Genomic DNA, 15,159 nt, shown 5'->3' on the forward strand with positions numbered 1-15,159 from the left:
GAAAGTAGAACACACATGATTCTCGAACCATGCAGCGAATTGTGTTGACATCTTTTTTTCAACATTGTTGACCTCTTCTTGTTCTAATTGTGCCCTATACATGCTGCAAAGGAAGAAGGTAATTAGTTATTTTGTGACACTAGTATTGAATAAAGATGGCTGCAATAGCAGGAATCACTCACTCTTTGTATTCGTCAACTTCTTCGCAGTTATTTAGAACAAACCAAACCATGGAGTCTATGTCTTTGTCTTGGTAATGAAGATTTGAAGCACCCAACAGGTTAATACCATGACCAAAAATAGAGTAACCATTGGGTGAGATGTTCTCTTGTCCATCTAAGTTTCTTTTAGGCCTAGTGAACCTACTAATGATGTCACTGAAATATGTTGAGCACTGGGTTATACACTCATAGGCAGTGTATGCCTCTGCAATAGATCCTTCTGGTCTTGCTTGATTGCGAACGAAACGCTTAAAGGTGCCCAACCTTCTCTCAATGGGATACATCCATCCATACTGCACCGGTCCCATAAGGAGTGCCTCATCAGGTAAGTGTACTGCTAGGTGAACCATAACATCGAAGAATGCTGGAGGATAGATTTTCTCTAGCTTGCAAATGATAAGCACAATATCTTCCTTCATCTGGTGTAGTGCATCAACCTTTATAGTTTTGGAGCAAAGTTGTCTAAAAAACCTACCCAATTCAGCAATTACTTCATATACATCTTTGCGCACCAAACCATGAAGGCCAGCTGGTAAAATATGCTGCAGCATTATATGACAGTCATGTGTTTTCAGCCCATGGATTGATCCTCCTCCCTCCATATTGACACATCTTGATATATTGGAGGCATAGCCATCTGGAAACTTAACATTGCTCACAAATTGCAAGAACTTCTTCTTGTCTTCTGGTTTTAGAATGTAACAAGCTCTTGGCTTTGATGATGAACTACCATTATCATCTAGCAAATGAAGCTCTTTTCTTATACCTCTATCCTCCAAATCTAGTCTAGCAACGATGGTGTCCTTTGTCTTATTTGGGATATTAAGCAGAGTTGACAAAATGGCTTCACATATGTTTTTCTCTATGTGCATAACATCAAGGTTGTGCTGTAGCTTCAATTTTGACCAGTATGGTAAAGCATACAAGCTAACCTTCAGATGCCATACTGGTTCATCCACATTATGGCGTCGTTTTCTTGGTTTTGGCTTATCTGGATTCTTGCCTGGAACATAGCAAACTTCGTCCAACCTTGCCATAACCTCATCTGCATTAAATTTCCTTGGCTGCTCTCTTTTTTCATGCTTGCCGTTGAAAGATTTGTTTGTCCTCCAAGCATGGTCGTTAGGGAGGAAACGCCTATGGTTTATGAAACCAATTTGTTTCTAAGACATTCGGAGCATGGATTCTCATCACAGTATACACATGCAAAGTAACCCTTAGTGGTTCTGCCTGACATGGTGCCTAATGCAGGGTAGTCATGGATTCCGAACAGAATCGCTGCACGCAGGCTAAAGTCTTTGCCTTCAACTGCATCATAAGTTCTTACACCCTTCCAAAGCTCTATCAGGTCTGCTATCAAAGGCTGCATAAACATATGGAAATCTTTGCCTGGTGATTTTTTGCCTGGAATTAGTAAAGCAAGCATATAATTGGATTGGTCCATGCACATCCATGGTGGAAAATTGTATGGTACCACTAACACTGGCCATATGCTATATGAATTGCTCATCTGACCAAATGGGTTAAATCCATCAGTAGCAATGGCTAACCTCAAATTGCGGGTATCATCTGCAAAAGATTTGAAAGTCTCATCAAAATGTTTCCAAGCTTCCCCATCAGTAGGATGTCTCATTTTATTTTTCAACGGGTACCCTCTTTTCCTTGTGCCATCTTGCATATTGTGCCCGCTGCTTTGACATGAAAAGCCTTTGAAGGCGTGGAATTATTGGAAAGTAACGGAGGACCTTGTGAGGAACTTTCTTTCTGCCCTCCTTGTTCACTTTCCATCTTGTGAAGCCACAAACTGGGCAATGATCATCGCCTTCATGGTCCTTCCAAAACAAGGCACAATCATACTTGCACACATCAATAGAAACATAACCGAAACCAAGCTTCCGAAGCACAGCTTTCATCTCGTTATATGACTTAGGAAGTCCGAGCACATTCTTCAAAGTTGAAGAAGGCAACTCAAGGAATGTATCGAACCCAGATGTTGTTATCTGATTGTACACTTTTATGTGCAGCAGTTTAATCATGAAAGATAGCCTAGTCTCCTCGGTGCAACTTGGATAAAGTTCACGCTTTGCCTCTTCCATGAGTTGTTTATATAAGTTACCACTGAGGCCATGGCTTGCTGCGTCGCGCAAATCTTGAATCAACCCCTGAACTCCCCTTGCACCGTCATCTACGACATCTTCAGCTTGTCCTTCCTCATCAAGTGGTGCCTGGCCTTGGTCAGTTCCATCACATGACATATCTTCAGGTACAACAGCGAGTTCTCCATCATCATCTTGTCCAACATCATCTTGTTCCTCTCCATGATGAGCCCACCTAATATAGCACCTAGACATACCATTGAGATCGATATCCTCGTGTACATCATCTAGGCTTTTCTCTTTCTGGTTTAGGCATTTTCAGCATGGGCACTTGATTTTCTCATCTGCACTACTATATCTACCTCTGACATATTCCATGAATTGCTGAACACCAGACAAAAAGGCCGGCGAAAATGGTGCACTTGCATAAATCCAACTTCTATCCATCTCGACCTGGAGTAATGCGGTGCAAAGAGTAACAAATCCATCTTAAATCCCTTGACTACAGTTAGAACACTACAACAAAAAATCTAAATCAAAAGAGGTACACATCACTGACCTCACCGTATGGGGGTGGTTGCCGTGGATGCTGGTGGGGGGTGGAGCAGCTCGTTTTGCTGGTGAAGATCCACAGTGGGTTGGACGCCCGGGCTCCACGTACCATAGTGCCTCGTCGGCGGCGGTTGCTAGAGGTGAGAGGATGGGCGCGAGATGCGGGTGAGGGGAGGGGCGGCGGCTGCTGGAGGTGAGCGGATGGGCGCGAGATGCAGGTGAGGGGAGGGGCGGCGGCTACTGGAGGTGAGGGGATGGGCGCGAGATGCAGGTGAGGGGAGGGGCGACGGCTGCTGGAGGTGAGCGAATGGGCGCGAGATGCAGGTGAGGGGAGGGGCGGCGTGGCAGGTGAGTGCAGGTCGGCGGCAAGCCTGCAGGTGCTGGTTGCCGGCAAGGCAGCAGGTTGGGGCGGCCTGATGCCTACAGGCAGTGCCAGGTGGTCCAGCGTATCAATGACATGTGGGCCCAGATGTTCATTAGCCTCTCTTGCGCACTGTCAATTGCTCACACATTTGTTTTTATAATCCATGTCTAAATCTTATAACAAATTTTTCTCCTACATACTATCTCGAAATCTGATGCTTTTTTTTTCTAAAAATTTCTAAAATCATGATCTTTCAAATTTTTGTGTTGATTTGATCATATTTTCATGTTACAAAGTTTGAACGATTTACAAGTCGAGGGAACAAAGTCTCCTATAGTTCCATGAACTATTAGTGAGATATGTAATTTTTATGAACATACTTACTGCCACTTTGTCGAATGAACAAACTACCAAACCAAAAAGTGTTCATTTTGATGAGATGTGCAATCTTTGTGTTCATCACTTTTTAATTTGAAAGTATGTAGTACACCAATTTTTAGTCCATAGACCATCAAATTTGAAATTCAAATTTGAAACTGTAAAAAAAGTTCAAATGAAAAAATAGCCAAAACCAAAAATGTAGATCTGGACGAGTTGAACATTTTTGTTTTATATATTGTTTCCATTTTCAATCGTTTACTAGGCCTAAAAATCCGTTTAAAATCCTAATAGAACTCAAAGGGTCACTGACAAGTGGACCCGCTGCATTAGAACCAATTTTGCTTGTGGCCCAACACCGGCCACCGACAATCCGGGCCCACCCGCCAGGGCGAAATTTTCACTGCCGCACCACTCTCTCCCGTGCTATCCCGCTTGCCGACACACGGGACCCACCCCACCTCCCACTGAAGCCATCCAAATCCCCCCTCGCCTTATCCTCTTGCCCGGCTAGGGCTAGGGGAAAAAATCCCCAATCCTTGGTCCCCTCTCCTCGCCGACACGCTGCCGTGCCGACCCACCACCCCCGCTGTCCCTCAAGCCTGCAACGTCAACGAGCATGGCCTCCTTCTACCTCCCCACCACTTAGCGGCGCCCAGCGCGGACGACGTCCACCTCAACGCCAGAGGCCGGAGAGCCCCGTCGACATCCTGAACTTTGCTCTGACAGAGGCGCCCCGACGGCATCCACGTGCACTCCTCAACGCCGGCTATACTCTGCTTCCTCCTCCTCCAAAGGTACTCTGCTTCCCCCTTCTCCTCCATTGCTTGGTATTGGCACGTCTAGAAATGTTCAGAAAAGTTACAGTCTGAATACTGAAGTTGTTGCCTGCAAATGAATTAATGAATCATGAAGGCAGGTTCTGCCAAGGACCTGGTTTTGTCTTACATTTTGTTAATTGTTATTTTTTCTTCTTCCTAACATTTTAAAGAATACTGATTTGTTAGTTCTTTTGCATCTCTTTTACAGAAACTGAATCCAGTTTCTGCTCTCTATGCGTTTGATGAAACTAAGTAAGAAATGAAAAAAACCCCGTACGAGCTGGAAAGGGATGAAAGGGTAAGGAATGTCCAGGAACTTTTTGCGTCTCTGGGTATTCCAATACTAGCTCAGGATGTTAGAGATGTTTTTTCCACAAAGGAAAAGTGCTTGGGAAGACAATAGACTCTGACAATGAATATGACCCATCCTATGACATTGATAACCAATGTGACAGTGATGATGACTATGATGATGACCTAAATAACGAGGATAATACTGAGGTGAGATGCATTACTAGGCCAATTAACAAGTATGTTGTTAGTCTTTTTCAATCATGTACTTCATTGTAGTCTTTTAAAGTACTTGACACTTGTTCCTTAATTGATAAGATGCATGTTTCTCTTGGCAGGTACGAGCGATGGTTCCAGGAACTCGCCCTAAGAAGCAAAAGACGGCACAAATGGCGGCTGCAAACCAGCTGCCACCGTGCTCGCCTACCAAATTTACTAGGAAACAGGCAGCCAGGCCTACTGGAGGCCGTCCACCACCTAGGGATGCAAACCAGCTGCCACCGTGCACGCCTACCAGATTGACTAGGCAACAGGCAGCCATGGCATCGCCTGGAGGCCGTCCACCACCTAGGGATGCAAACCAGCTGCCACCGTGCACGCCTACCAGATTGACTAGGCAACAGGCAGCCATGGCATCGCCTGGAGGCCGTCCACCACCTAGGGAAAGATTGCCCCTGCCTCCTAAGACCGCTTCAAAAGCCAACCCTAAAACTAATCCCATTTCCAGTGCTTCTAGATTACCCAGCACCAGTACACCCATATCTACGCCTGGTGGAAACACCGAGCATAGTACTCCTACTCCTACACCCACCTTGCCGTGTTTCCGCACGTTACTCCCACGACTAGTGTTAACCAATCAGTTCCTATAGAAACCTCGCCAGGTGTACAGAGCTCTAGGCAAAGCAATGACATCAATGACTCAAATGACCAAGTTGATGCCGGTTCAGAGGGTCATACAATTGAAGGAGAACCAGTTGGTGACTTTGTTCCTGGTAATCAATATGTGTTTCCAACCATTATTTTCTACATTCAATATCTACATTTGTGGCTGCTATAATTACCCATTTTGCATGTTATTTGCCAATGCAGCGCCCCGAAAGGAAGTCCGCAAGAAAACCATAGGGGTTGGCTTAGAGAAGATGATAAAGAGAGGAAACAAGCTGCCTATCCAAGTGGCTGAAGGGAAGAAAAGACCTGATGTCCCACATCAAGCAGCGAAGCTGGCATCAGAAACTGGTGTAGCTCTTAGAGACAAGCTGCCTATCTACACATCTTGAAAGCTTTATGAAAAAGGTGGGGGGCCAGTAGAAGTACAAAAAGTGCTTGATAAAGTGGCGGTGAGACACCTAATTCACTTCAACTACTTTCTTTCATTATCTAGCTCTACTCCCATGTAACAAATTTTGTCAAATAAATGATTTGTGTGACTGCACAATAGGTTGGATGTGGATGTTAAGAATGATGGACCAAGCAAATCTGCATGCACTGATATCATTAAGAAGGGAGTAAAGCAGCAGAGGTATCACCTAAAAAGGAAGTACTTCGATGAGTCCCTGATAATGGAACAGCTGTTGGCCAAAGAACCTCCACCTAAAATGAAGAAAGAGGAGTGGATCGAGCTCGTAAAGTACCGGTGTGACCAAAGAATCAGGTCCATGCCTTGCATCACTGCTTTTTGTTAACATGCAATCAAACTGTGCCTGTGAATTAGAAGTTTGTATTGCATTTGTGGTGCAGGAGAAATCTGCGAAGAATAAAGTAAACCGATCCAAGGTGCAGCTTCAGCAAAAAACTGGTTCTAGGTCCTACATAGCCTATCGATACAGCCTGGTAATACTATTGCTTTCACTTTGGGGCACTTTTGGGGTGCTTTTGGGTTGTATGTTCAACATTTTTAAGCTCCTGTTATGTTGCAAAGGAAAATGTAGTTCATGGCTATTTGTAGTGTTTTTCCTCTACTGAATAGCTATTTGTAGTGTTTTTCTTTTTGGAATTTATTTGCAGAGGGAAACTGAGAAATATGGATGAAAAGGGCAAGGCTCTTTCTGATACTAAACATTTTGCTTCTTGTACTGTATGTGATTATTTTGTTCTGTATGCACACTGATTGCCTGGTGTTCTGCTGGATCCTTTTGTTACTATGCAATGCAAACTGAGATGTGTGCTTGAAAGTCATCCAAGGCTTCTACATGCTGCAGAGGCCTAAGTACAACAACAGCGATCCAGATGCTGTAGAGTTCTTTGGGGAATGTATGAATAGTTCCAAAAATGGTCACACTCCTCTTGCCAATGAAATATATGTAAGTTCCAAAATGATTTGATACATCTATTGTACTCAAGTACGTGCCTGGCCTTGTTATTAACTGCATTCTCTTTATGTAGGAACGGATGGTGGCAGAGAAGGATAGAGAGCCAGAAGAAGGAGAAGCAAAAAAATCTCCCACCAAGATTGTTGATGAAACCCTTAGCGAGATCAGCCGCTCATCCACATTTCTTCCTAACATTGGTGCCCCTCGACCATCAAAGAATGCTCAGTCCTCATCGACAGCAGCACAAGCACGCATCCAAGCTGAGTTTGAGGCAAGCCTCCAAGCTCAAAGAGAGGAAGCTGCTAGGAAACAGGAAGAGTTGCAGGCACAGCTTCAAGCTTAGCAGGCCGCACTTGAAGAAAACCAAAATTTGCTGCGGCAGACCCAAGAGGAAGTGAGGGGGATGACTAGCAGGTTTGAGGAGACTAATGCGCTGCTGCGAGCTGTCCTTAAACTTCAGAAAGATTGAGGTATGACTGCAGTTTCTGAGGATGAGGCCTTTGTCTAAGCTTTTGCTACATTGCTTCAACTTAGTCTGTGCTTGGAACTTTGTGAGAACTATATGCCATCTGGTTGTATGTTAGATTGTGCCATATATTTGTTTGTTTGCTGGACCCTGGAACAATGTGCTGCAACCTAGAACCTGGAACTATGTGGTTGAACAAGTATGCTGCAAGTTTGTGGTTGGAACATGTGTATGCATGATGGCTTCAGTGAATTTTGTCGATCTGTGAATTCTGAATGATTTGTGAATTGTGGGGTCATTCCTGTGGATGATGGCTGATATATGTGTATTAATTATGCTTTTGTATGCTGTGATGAAAGACCAGTGGGGCGACGCCGTCATGAATAGAATGCCAATTTGTGACGCCACAGACTCGTCTGCAAATGTGTCTAAATACCATACGAACCAGTACAGAACATGACAAAATATAAGTGTCACATAATCTACAAAAACTATACATGACGACACTGCGGTGTCACAAAAAACCATCGAAACTTGTTCTTCTTCTTAGCATTTGTGACGACTCGTACATAATGTGATGCGTTGACTAGCTAATATATGACATAAGTAGTGGTCATAAAAGGTAGCAATATGTGACGCCACAAATCTTCCGTCACAAAATATACAGACATTTTGTGACCGTGGACCATAAAAACGTCACGACGTACTTTATGTGACGGTCGTTTTGTGACGACCCTGTGACGCGGGGATTTTGGTCATAACATACTTTTTATGACCAATTGCGTACTTTACATGACAGATTCGGTTTGTCATAAAAGCCAACATTTCTTGTAGTGTACAATAGCACTGCTGACAACATGAGTTGTTGCCACAATGTAAAGTAGTAGATCTTCCCCCGGCAATGGTGCTGTGAGGATCAGAGGAGACTGAAGGAGATGTTTCAGATCTTGCAAAGCCTGCTTGGCCTCCTCCGTCCATTGGAATTTATCTTGGCATTTCAGGAGCTTGAAGAAAGGTAGTCCTCTCTCCCCGAGTCGGGAGATGAATCTGTTCAGGGCTGCCATGCATCCTGTTAGCTTCTGCACATCCTTGATTGTTGCCGGAGCCTCCATATAAGTGATGGCCGTGATCTTTATAGGGTTGGCTTCAATGCCCCGGTTGCTGACGATGAACCCGAGCAATTTCCCTGAAGGTACTCCAAAAACGCACTTGGTTGGGTTGAGCTTCCATCGAAATCTGCGCAGACTGCTGAACTTTTCTTCCAAATCTGCAATCAAGTCGTCGGAATCCCTGGTCTTGATGACCACATCATCCACATAGGCCTCAACATTCCGGTGCAGCTGATCTGCGAAGCATATCTGGATCGCACGCTGATAGGTTGCTCCTGCATTTTTCAACCCGAAGGACATGGTTTTGTAGGCATATGTCCCGTACGGGGTGATGAACGCTGTCTTGATTTGGTCCGCCTCCTTGAGCGCAATCTGATGATATCCTGAATAACAATCAAGAAAACAGAGAAGGACACAACCAGCCGTCGAGTCGACAACTTGGTCAATGCGCGGTAGCCCAAAGTGATCTTTTGGGCAGTGTTTGTTGAGATCAGTGTAGTCAACACACATTCTCCATTCATTATTCTTTTTTCGTATAAGGACAGGATTAGCTAACCACTCTGGATGGATTACTTCTTTAATGAATCCAGCCGCAAGGAGTTTAGCTATCTCCCGTTTGATGGCCTCACGCTCATCGTGGGCAAACCGTCGCAGGCGTTGCTTTTTAGGCACGGCCTTTGGATGTACTTTCAGACTATGCTCGATCAGCTCCCTGGTCACCCCTGGCATGTCCACTGGTTTCCATGCGAAGATGTCTCGGTTAGCCTGAAGGAAACTGACGAGTGCGAGTTCCTATTTCTCACCTAAGCCCGCACCAATGACAGCGGTCTTAGATGAATCACCCTCCTGGAGCTGGATCGTCTTGAGGTCCACGTCGTTAGTCGACTGGATGCTCGACTTGCTGGCCTTTCTCGAGGGAATCTCCAGCCTGGACTGGGAGAGCTGCCGCGCGGCCGCGAGTACTTCCCCTGAAGCATCTGGCACACGAGAAGTCGAAGCATACTGGATCGCCTCCTGATTGCAGTCGTACGACTTCTTCAAGTCGCCCCGGAGAGTAAGTGCTCCACTTAGTCCTGGCATCTTGAGAAGTAGATAGACTTAATGAGGCACTGCCATAAACTTGGTGAGTGCCGGACAACCCAATATTGCATGATAAGAAGATTCGAAGCTGGCCACTTCGAATTTAATGAACTCAGTGCGATAATTCTCCCTCGTGCTGAAGGTGACTGGGAGAACTACCGTACCAAGTGGGTGCGCCGCGTTACCTGGGACGATGCCGTAGAAGGGGGAACCAGCATGTTCTTGAAGTCCAGGCCCATCTTCCTCAGAGTGCTGGCGAAGATGAGGTTGAGACCGCTTCCACCATCGATGAGGACCTTGGTGAGCCTGACCTCAGCCACCACAGGATCCAGAACCAGGGGAAACTTGCCAGGCTCTGAGAAACTCGTCCATTGATCATCGCGTGAAAACGAAATGGGAAGCTCCGACCAATGGAGTGGTTGTGGTGCTGCCGGCTCAACGGACATGATCTCCCGAAGGAGCAGCTTTTGGTCCCGCCTGGAGCTGAAATCCCCATCTCCCCCGAAGATGACATTGACGGTCTTCGAAGCATCCTGGAACTTGGGGTTGCGCCCTTGATCCTCGTGGTCATCATCCTCGGGTTCTTTGTCCGCAGGCTTCTTGTTTTTCTTACCACCACCGGAGTTGCTGAACGTCCTCCGGAGGTGGTAGCAGTCAATGGCCGCGTGATTGGCACCTGGATGTCATGGGCACTTCTTCTGCAGGAGCTTCTCGAACTCCTCCTGTGTCATCGACTTCTTGCCCCGCGAGGGACGATCCATAGCCGTGATGAGATGATCTGGCTTGCGCTTTCGAGGTGGACCCGAATAGTCCCGCTGGCCTTTGTCGTTGCGGTTGTCCTTTGGGCGCCTCAGATTGCTATCTTGGTGCCGCTGTAGGATCAAGAACACCGACTAGAGGGGGGGGTGAATAGGCGGTTTAAAACTAAAACTCACAACACTAGAGAAAATTTAATTAGTAACACAAGAGAGTCCTATGTCATGCTACTACAATCTCTAAAAGGTTTGCAACCTAGGGTGACAAGATACAATTCAAGCTCTAATAAATTAAATTGCTCAAAGTAAAACAAAGATAAAGATGAGCAAGAGAGACAACCAAGCTTGACACACAAATTTATCCCGTGGTGTCGATGACTTGCCGGTCACCCCTAATCCACGTTGAGGTGGATTCCAAGAATTAACCGCTCCTCTATCAAGAACCTCTTGATCTTGAGCCGGCTAGAAACAAGGAACCGCTCCACACCTCGATTTCACTAGAGTTGCTCTTCACCACTCCGGCAAGGTGAGCACAAAACCTCTCACAACCGAAATCGGGGCTTCTCAACTGTAACATTCCATGTTAAAAACTTATGGGAATTTCTTAACAAAATTCGTGGATTTCAAAATTTTTTGTGAATGGACTTGATTTGAATAGCTATTGCATCTTACTTGAATTGAATTTTCGAAATTGTTTGATTTCTTTGTGTGAGATTTGAATTTGAATGGGCATTCAAATTCAAATCTAAACCTTTAAACCCTAATACTCCCGTGGGCCGCCAGCCCACGCAACCCGAGCCCAACCTCCCTTTCTCTTTTCTCTTCCCCACGCACGTCAGCCCACGTGAGCCGGCCCAACCCCCCGGCCCAGTCCGGCCTCGCGAACCCCCGCGACGCCCCTTTCCTTTCACCCGGGGCAGCTGACGGGCGGGACCCACCCGTCAGCTTTCCCTTCTACCTCCGCCGCGCCCTCTCCCGGCTCGCTCCGCCCCGCGTCGCCGCCCGCTCCCGCGTCGCGACAGGAACCGCAACCGCCCGCGCTCCCTTTTCTCCTTTCTCCCCCCGGCCGCGGCCCCGCTCCCCTTGCGTCACCTGGCAGCCGCGCCTCCCTGTCCCCGCTCCGCGACAGCCGCCGCGACCGCCCGCGCGCTCCCTTTTTTTTTTTCCCCCGCCTCGGCCGACCGCGCTGCCGAGCCCTAGCCCTCGCTACCGCCGCTCGATGGCCGCCGCGTGGCCGTGGCACGGACGCCGGGCATCACCGCCCTCGGCGCCCGAGCCCGTGCCACAAACCCTAGGACCGCCCCATAAGAAGCCCTCGGCCGCCACCCCGGAACCCTAACCACCTACGCCATCTTCCCCATTCCGCCGGCGCACCCGAGGAGAAGTGAAGGGAGAGGAGGAGAAGGAGGAGAGGAGCCCGGAGGACGACGCCACCCGGAGCTGCGCGAGGAGAAGGACACCGCCGCCGCCCGGAGCTGCGCGAGGAGGAAGACGCCGCCCCCACGCCGGAGCTTCACCGAGCCGGCGCCCCGATCGTCTACGTCGACGTTCCCGCGCGACCTGCACTGCTCCGACTCGCCGCGTCAGCTCGTCACCGCACCGCGCACCCACACCAGCGAGCCCACCGGTGAGCACCACGGCCGCCGCCCTTTTTCCCTTACCCCGTTGCTGCCGGCCGAGCCGATGAGCCCTCTATAGGAGCCTTAGGAACCCCCCACTTCCCTTTCCGGCCGCCGTGCCGCTTTTCTTGCAGGAGCCCGTCGCGCCGCTTCTTCCCCCGCTGCCGCCGTCGCCCCTCGCCGCCGCGTCGTGCCGCGGACCCGGGCCGCCGGTGCTCCGCGCACGGCACGGCCACGCCGCGGCTCTGGAAAACCAGAACCCGCGCGCGTGCGTGCGCACCCCCAGCACGAGCCCGGGCCGTGCTGCTGCCGTGCCTTGGCCCAGCCTCGCCGTGCGCGCCCACCCCGCGACGCGACCGTGACATCGCGTTCGCGTCGCGGCCGGGTCACTGGGGCATTTCCCCGAGCACCCTCCGGGAGCTTCACCGCACGCGCCCTCGGGCGCCACACACACACACACGCGCGCCTGCACCGCTACACCGGATCCGGGCCGCCACACCGGATCCCGCAGACGCTGACGCCTGGGCCCGTCCTGTCAGAGAGGAGAAGGAAGCGACGCCGCCGGCCCGCGAGGAGCAGAAGACGAAGAGCCAGCCCAGCCAGAAGGAAAGAGAGGGAGAAGAGGAGGCCCAGCCCAGGAAGGAGGGGAAGCCGGCCCGCGGAAGGATCCGAGCCGAGTCAAGCCGAGCCGTTTCTCACGCGTAGCTGGCCCGCTGCCCGAGCCGGCCTGCTGAGCCGCAGGCCGAGCTGAACCCCGAGCCGCAACACGAGCCTAGCCGAGTTTAGCCGGGCCTCGAGCCGGCCCACTTCCTTTCGGCCCAGAATCGAACCGTGACTTTTTCCTTTTACCCAGCCTGACCCGTGGGGCCCATCCGTCAGCCTCGGGCTGAGGCTGACCGGTGGGGCCCGCTGACCCTTGACCGCTGACCCGCGTTGACCGTTGACCGTTGACCGGTCAACGTTGACCGGTCAACGCTGACGTCAGCAGGGCCCACTGCTGACGTCATCATCCAGGACCCCCTCTGCTGACGTCATGCTGACGTCAGCATGCCACGTGGCACGCCCTGGTGCTGCCACGTGTCCCTGTTTTCAGGCCTTCTTTTCTGAAAATCCTTTATTAATTTCAGAAATAGATTTTTCCTTAGGAAATTCATAATAAATTATCCGGACCTCCAAAAATTATGAAACCAGTTTCATAATTCTTCTAAAATCATGAACCACCTGTTAGAGTAGGTTTTGTGATGAATTGGATCTTATTTGCAACCTTTTGTGCACTTTTGCACTATGGACCCTACTCTTACTCGTATTTACGAATAGGACCCGTCCGCGAGGAGCTGACCGACGACCAGGACTACCCGGAGACTCAGGAGGACTTCGAGGAGACGCCAGGTTCACGCCCATCTACGAATTGAACTCCTATTAGACATTTGCTTGTAGACATGCTATTGCTGTATGTGTGTATATATATATATATATCGAGATAAACCTGCATGGCCTCTTTACGACCCATACTCCTTGTCAACCCATCTTGAATTGTTTATTATATGATATGCCTTGTAAACCCTTGAAAGTGTATGTGTGGGATATGGATGGATAGTCTTGGCGTGTGTGAAGAGGTTCCTATCAGGAGTTGGTGATTAGGGCTTAGCCGGGAGTGGGCGACCTAACTCGATCGTGGATCGAGGGCTTGGGGTGTGTATCTTGGCACACCCTACGGAGTACCTGTGGCGGGTACAGTTTTGTTTTCGTGTGAGGTGTTTGGGGCACCCGTTAAGGGTGCAGTTGCGGACCACCGTGGTGGATACGCCTTTGACGAAGATGCCCGCTCCGGCAGATAAGGACCGGGTGAGAGTAACCATGACTTGTGGGACTTTGTAAGCGTGCACACCACTTACCCATTATGAGGGTGGGCCCGGTCCGGACTTAGCAAGCGCGGTACCAAGCCGGTAGGAGGATCGAGTATCGGTGCAGGGGAAGGAGGTGCTGACCTCACGTTCCCCGAGACGCATGGGAGGCTTCACAGTCCCGGGGCGACCTCTCGCGGGAGGATGCGCCCAAGACCCGGGAAAGCCGGATGGTGCCGTGGCTCCTATTTCCGTTTCGTAGACCGGTGTTTCGTATACTAGTCGGCTGATCTCCGGCTAGTGTCGATTCGAGTGGGACCAGGTGTACAACCCCTGCAGGGTGAAAAACTATACGTATAGCCGCGTCCTCGGTTATGGACATCCCTACTCCTCTGTTGCTCTTATTAGTTAGTGTTACTCATGATTTCTACCTCCCTCTAGAATATTGTCCTGCCAGGGGGCAGTTGAGATGCGAGGAGAGGGAGTCCTCGCATCGACTTGGTGGTTTTGGGAAGGTGTGTGTGACCGGGAGTCCGGAATGCCGGAAGAGCCCGAGTCGGAGCTGAAGAGAGATGTGTATTCTTATATATATTATTGCATGCATAGGGAAACCCCCAGCTTTACCCTTGAACTCTGTTATATCCGTAGTATAGACCACATAAAGCTTGCATACGGATGGTGACGTGAACCTATCCCATTCCTTGGGGATAGCCTGGTACGATGCAGGATCCGACCCAGAATTCGACCCCAACGACGATGGATGGTACGACTGAGGCCCGAGCAACGCTCAAGTCGCCTGTGGAGGTGGAACCCGAAGACGGAGGACGGCCGAAGACCTAGCTACCGCTATGCGCTTCCTGCTTGTTCGATTTAGCCGAAAGGCTTGTAATAAATTCCGTACTACAGATCCGCTGGATTTATGTAATAATTAAACCCGTGATTGACCTCTTAATGAGTATGACTGTGATATTATGCCTGAAATGAGTTCTGTATGTGATAGCGCTTGATCCAGGGACTATCACGACGATACAGGGAGTCGGATTCCTCGATACGGGAATCCGGTTCGTTTCAGTTGGTATCAGAGCCATGCTTGACCGTAGCACGAGCCTTAGACATGGTCGGTAGACCTAGGGAAATCTATACGATTCCATCCACTTATTATAATACCTTGGACTATTTTCCGTCGACACCTTGACTCAGTTTTCCTCCACTCTTGAGTTACTCTCTTACCTACGCTGACTCAATTCTCGCGTT

The sequence above is a fragment of the Panicum hallii genome, chromosome 2 (genome assembly GCF_002211085.1).
Source record: "Panicum hallii strain FIL2 chromosome 2, PHallii_v3.1, whole genome shotgun sequence".
NCBI classification, from domain to species: Eukaryota; Viridiplantae; Streptophyta; class Magnoliopsida; order Poales; family Poaceae; genus Panicum; species Panicum hallii.